Raw genomic sequence first — 5848 nt, 5'->3', positions numbered from 1 at the left:
TGATTTTTTTTCCTTATGTTCTCAAGAATTAAGCATAAAGACTCCAACACATGTCTAGAAGTTCAAAGATTATTACAATTGTAATCCTCAACTCATTTTGGTTGCAGTCTTGAAATTATGTTGCATAATGTTCAATGCTTATTTAACAACCCAACTCCAATTTTTTTAAAACCTTATAACCTGCTCCTAAGTGTGATTGTCATATTACCTTTTTTAAGTGTATGCTTACACAGTAAGAATTAAGATCATCTATGGGGAAGAAGACGATGGAGGATTTGGGGTAAAAAAAAAGAATTGTGAAGAAGAATACGACTTAGGAATAAGGTTATGGGGAAGGATGTTAGGTTAAAGGAACGGGTGTGGGTCCATTTCAAATAATAATGGTAAATAGTAATAGAAATTAATAGGAAGATAAAAAAGAAGAGTAAAGTAGTAATTTAATATATTTACCGGATTAAATATTAACAGTGTTAAAAGTATGAACCATAACCACAACAAAACCTTGTCAAAAGGACTATTTTGCAAGTTGAAACTTTTTTGAACCTTAGTCAAAAAAAGTGCAAACCACATGGACCATTTTTGCAATTTTCTTAAACAAATGCATAATTAGTGTGTATATATATATATATATATATATATATATATATATATATATATATATATATATAGTTAGATTCATGTGAGTCCATCATATTTTGTGAGACATATGAATATAATCTTTGCCATTCATTTTTTAGAAAAAAATATATTTTTAAAATGCACAATAAATGAAAATTTTTGAAATTTTGTTTAAATATTATTTTCGTCATTTATATTATCCAAAAAAAATTACCGCTTTTTTAATTGTGACACTTCAACTCCCTACCTTTTGTGTGCTAGACATGTTAAGCTTATGTGACATCAAAAAAACTAAAAAAATCCTATATTGCAACGTGCTAAGAGGGTTATCATTCCCTCCAGCGTCAAAATATAACCATATTATAAATCCTTATAGTTAAAACATTTGTTTAGCATATTTCAATTGATTATTCATTTAACTATATTATAAATCCTTATAGTTAAAACATTTGTTTAGCATATTTCCTTATAGTTAAAACATTTGTTTAGCATATTTCAATTGATTATTCATTTAACTATATTATAAATCCTTATAGTTAAAACATTTGTTTAGCATATTTCAATTGATTATTCATTTATTGTTCATCATTATTGTGGAAAAAGAAAAATCTTTTATTGTGTTTTTCATCTTCAAAATCTACGTATCATCTATTATCTTCCTCCCAGAGATACTGATCGATCTGTTATCATCGATCGATAGATGCCGCCAGAAACCTTTTACGGAACAACTACCTTCTCCGGCAAAAAGGTTGACCAAAAGGTGTGTTTCTAGATCCTCAGTTCCCTCTATAGATATCGTTTCTGATCTATAGTTCTTGGCTTCCGATCTCGTTTCTGGTGCGGCGGCGGTCTGGTATATCCATGTATGTTTCTTTTGGTCACCAATCTCGTTTCCATTTGCGGATCCCGACCACTGATCTCATTTTCGGTATGCGGTTATAGATCTAGAAAATGCAGAGGCTGGTAGTTCCGGCGGCGGAGGCTGGTGGTTCTGGCGACGGAGGCTGGTAGTTCACAGTGCACTTTTCTTTTGTTAACATTTGATTTTCTTTGAGAAACTTGGTTTGTGTATAATTTAAAATTAGGGGTTGTTTTATTTTTTTAATTTTGTTTATGCCGTTTAATTCCGAGAAAACTTCATGAGTTCCAGAAAATTAAGGTGTTTAGCTTCCATCATGAGTTCCAGAAAGTTAAGGTGTGTAACTTCGATTTTAGTTTAATTGATTTATGTTTTTTATGGATTTTTTAGGAAATGAGAAATGATGTTTGGATCACTTCATTATAGAACGTAGGGCACTTCATTATAGAATGTAGGGCGTGTTCGGCAAAATTAGCTTGTAGCGGGTAGCTTGTAGCTTATAGCGTTTTGTTAAACGCTACATGAACTAGCATGTGGATTTGGAGGGTTTTGTTTAAACTAAACGCCAGAAGCTTGTAGTGCCGAATGAGGCTTTCTGTTCAAAACGGAGCGTTTTGTAAATCGCTAGAAGCTAAAAGCTCTCAAACGCATCCAAACACTCCGTACTGAACACGCCCGTAGTGCGACTAAGAAACTATGTTCATGTTCTTTCTTTTGGGTTTTGCTAATATGCTAGTGGATTACAGAAGTTATTGCGATTAAGAACAAACCAAAATCACAGAGTTTATTGTTCAACAATTACAAGAAAAAAAGGTTTAAAACATAAATAATGGTATAATAGTATTTTTGTATATGATGAGACTAAAAAAGCAACAAAAATCTATTTGAAGGATTGTCCAAATTAATTTAAAAAAAAAAGGTCAAACAAGTGGGGAAAGACTTCTCTACTTTTATCTCTCAATTTAGTTCTTTATTGATCTTCTTTCTCTCTCACACAAACTCTTGTTGGGGTTATTTTTTCTCCATATTTTCCGGTTAAGAATGCATATTGTAGGTATTTTGAGTGGTATGATGAAATTATCTAACATTTGGTACAAATGTTAGATAATGAAACACTTTACAGTGGAATTTTCGAAAAAATTCGTAATAAAGAGAATGAGATTTCTCAACATAAAGAAATACTTTTAAGTAATAAAAAAGATTTAGTGCATATAAATTTCAGAATTCTACAAGCACAAAATAAACATACTCACGAATATATACCAACCATGGTTAATATACGTAAGTACCTCCTTCATAGGCAAAAAATGCATCAAGTACACCTTGATAAAGCTTTAAACTCAGTTTCAGAACTCAGAAAAAGGATTTTAACTTGTTAACATTTCTTAAAATGAATAAAGAAATTTTCAACAATTCTGAAGAAAATGATTAAGAAGAAAAACAAATCCTAACTTATGTTGAGGATGAAGACGGCTTTCATGCAAACCTCTTAATAAAACAAGACCTTCTCTCTCGAGTTAAGAAAACAGATTTAAAAATAAAGAAAGAAAACATTTTCAAAAATGTTCCTTCTAAACTTATTATTTTAAATCCACTTAAAAGAAAAAATGAAATTTTCTACTTTGTTAGTACTAAAGAAATGTCTGTAGACATAAAAGACACAATAGGAGCTGTCTTTCTACCCCTTTTAACTAAAGAACAAATAAACAATAACTTGAAAAGTATTCCAGTTGAGATTAGATCAAAAATAAGAATGGTCCATATCGGAGCTGTAAAATTTTTGATAAAATCCCAATTCCAAGCAGGAATAAATTCTCCCATAAAAATGGCCTTAATTGACAACAAAATTACTGACAGACAGGACTGCATCTTAGGTGCTGCTAGGGGAAACCTTGCTTACCAAAAATTTATGTTTTTAGTCTATCCAAAATTTGCTCTGGATTTGAAATCTGCAAATATAGATAAAACTTTATCTTTTTATACATCACTTTGAAAGAAGTGACCTTATGAACCCAGGTGATAAACCATTCACCATAACCTATCTCATAGGATATGACATAACCAATAGTCACCATAGCATAGACTACAAGAAAGACGATTACATCGAACTTGATGATGTCTTTTCAGAAATAGGCCATGTCAAAGATAAACAATTCTGCGACATAAATCCTCAAGAAAACTCTTGGGTTTTAAACATAGCTAGAAACAAAAAAGCTCTAGGAGAAACTCTTAGACCAAGAATTTCTATGGATTCACTCCATATAGGAGAAAGCTCAGAAAGAAAAGATAGTAACTTGATAAGAAACATGTCTTTAAAAATTGATAGTCTACGTCAGAATATCAAACAAATCTCTGAAGTTATAAATGAGTAATAAAATAGATTTTCCTCATTTTTATAAAAAAGGTAAAACAGTAAAAATTAAAACTCTTGACGACAATACTGAAAAGAAAGAATACATTTTCTCTACTTCTGGAAAAGCTGGTATTCAAAAAATTGTAAATCATTGCAATAATCTCAACCAGATCATTGCAAGATGTCTCTTAAAAACTTCAAAAATAAGCCATTACCTTGGTATTTCAAAAGATATTTCAAAAAATAAAATACCTTTTAACCAATTTAAAAACGATTTAGCCTTTTTGGTTAAAAACAATCTTGATAAAAATGATTTTGAAAAATTCTTCGAAGTTATTGAAAGGAAAAATAAATTAACTATCAAGTTAACCCAGTCTATTGACAAACATTCTATTCTTTTAGAAAACTCTTTAAAAAACAACCATTTTGTTGAAGAAGTCGCCAAAAAGGCAAATATTGAAGGCACTCTTAAGGAAAACAACTTTAAGATCACTAATATACAAGATCAGTTAAAACAACTAATAGGATGACCTCGATTCCCGAGCTTAATAGATCAATCAACCTCCTCAATGAAAAAATAGATGGGCTGATCAAAAACTTTGAGTTAACAGTCAATAAATACGTAACCACTACACAGTTGGAAGTAGCATCTGCAAAAATTATTGCAGACATTACTAAAGAGTTATCTGAAAAGATTGACTCTTGCCCTTGTAATAAAGACATTCTCGAACACATCAAGAATATTTCCATCATAGAGCAAAAAACCAAACCTGGAAAATATTCAGGTCTTAAGAAATACTCACCTCCCAATCCTAGTATTGGAAACCCTGACTTAGGAAGCTCAAAAGACTCCCAGAAAATTGATATTTTCAAAAAAGAGCAAAAATGAAAGAAACAATCTCTGAGAAACTTAAGAAATATTTCTTTAACCTTCAATATGAAGATTATGATAAGGCTGACCAAAAACTTATTCAGCTTTTATCTTTAGAAACTAAAGAATGCGAAGAATTGTATCAAAAAGAACCCAAACTTTTTGATCAATATTTTAGAATGACTAAAATAGATGAACCTGATACTGAATCAGAACAAGAAGATAACTTTAAAACTAATAAAAAGACTGTTAAGTTCGAATATTCAGATATGGAAGATGATGAAGCAGAATCTTCTTATACAGCCACAAGAAGAGGCAATAAAAAGAAATATGAGTTCAAAATGCCTGTACACAATGGTATTCCAGATAGTAGCAAAGGACCCAATACGATCAATATACTCAATATTGATTGTATCCAAGATCTAAAACTCAGAGAAAGAGTTGTAGAAAAATGGGTTACTGAGATTTCACTAATCTTACAGACAAACCCAGATGAATTTGAAAAAGCAAAAAATGTTCTTCTACTTTTAGAACACAAAACTGATGGAATTGTGCAAAAGTTCCTAAGAAACAATAATTGGAATGAAGATTTGCATGGTTCAGATCTTTTTGATAATCTCATAAATGTCATATACACTACTTTCTTAGGTCTTGATTATATTTCTAATAAAGACTTTACCATTAATAAGAAAGTTGACGTAGCAAGAGTTTCAATGACAAAACTCCAGTTACATGATATTAGTCTTCTCGACAAATACACATGTATGTATGAATCATATCTATATGATATTCCCCAAAGAAGTGAATATGCACAATGGATATCTGCTTATCTAATGAAAATTCCAATTATTGGAGAAATCTGTACTGAAAGATGGAAAAAAGAAGCTACTGGAGAAATCCAGCAAACCAGTCTTTCTTATGCAACAAAAATTGCAAAGGAAGAAATTGATAGAATCTGTCAAGACAGATATAAACAACAAAAACTCAAAACAATAAGTAAAGATTGTTGTAGCATTCTCTCTGATTTCAAAAACTTTGATATTGGAAGGAAAACTTATACTAAGAAAAAATATAAAAACAAAAAGAAATACAAATCTTTCTGGAAAAAGAAAAGAATAAAATTTTCACCAGGAAAATACTTCAAAAA

The sequence above is a fragment of the Lactuca virosa genome, chromosome 2 (assembly GCF_052849685.1).
Source record: "Lactuca virosa cultivar CGN04683 chromosome 2, Lactuca_virosa_CGN04683_v6, whole genome shotgun sequence".
NCBI lineage: Eukaryota > Viridiplantae > Streptophyta > Magnoliopsida > Asterales > Asteraceae > Lactuca > Lactuca virosa.
This window is presented reverse-complemented; position numbering follows the sequence as displayed.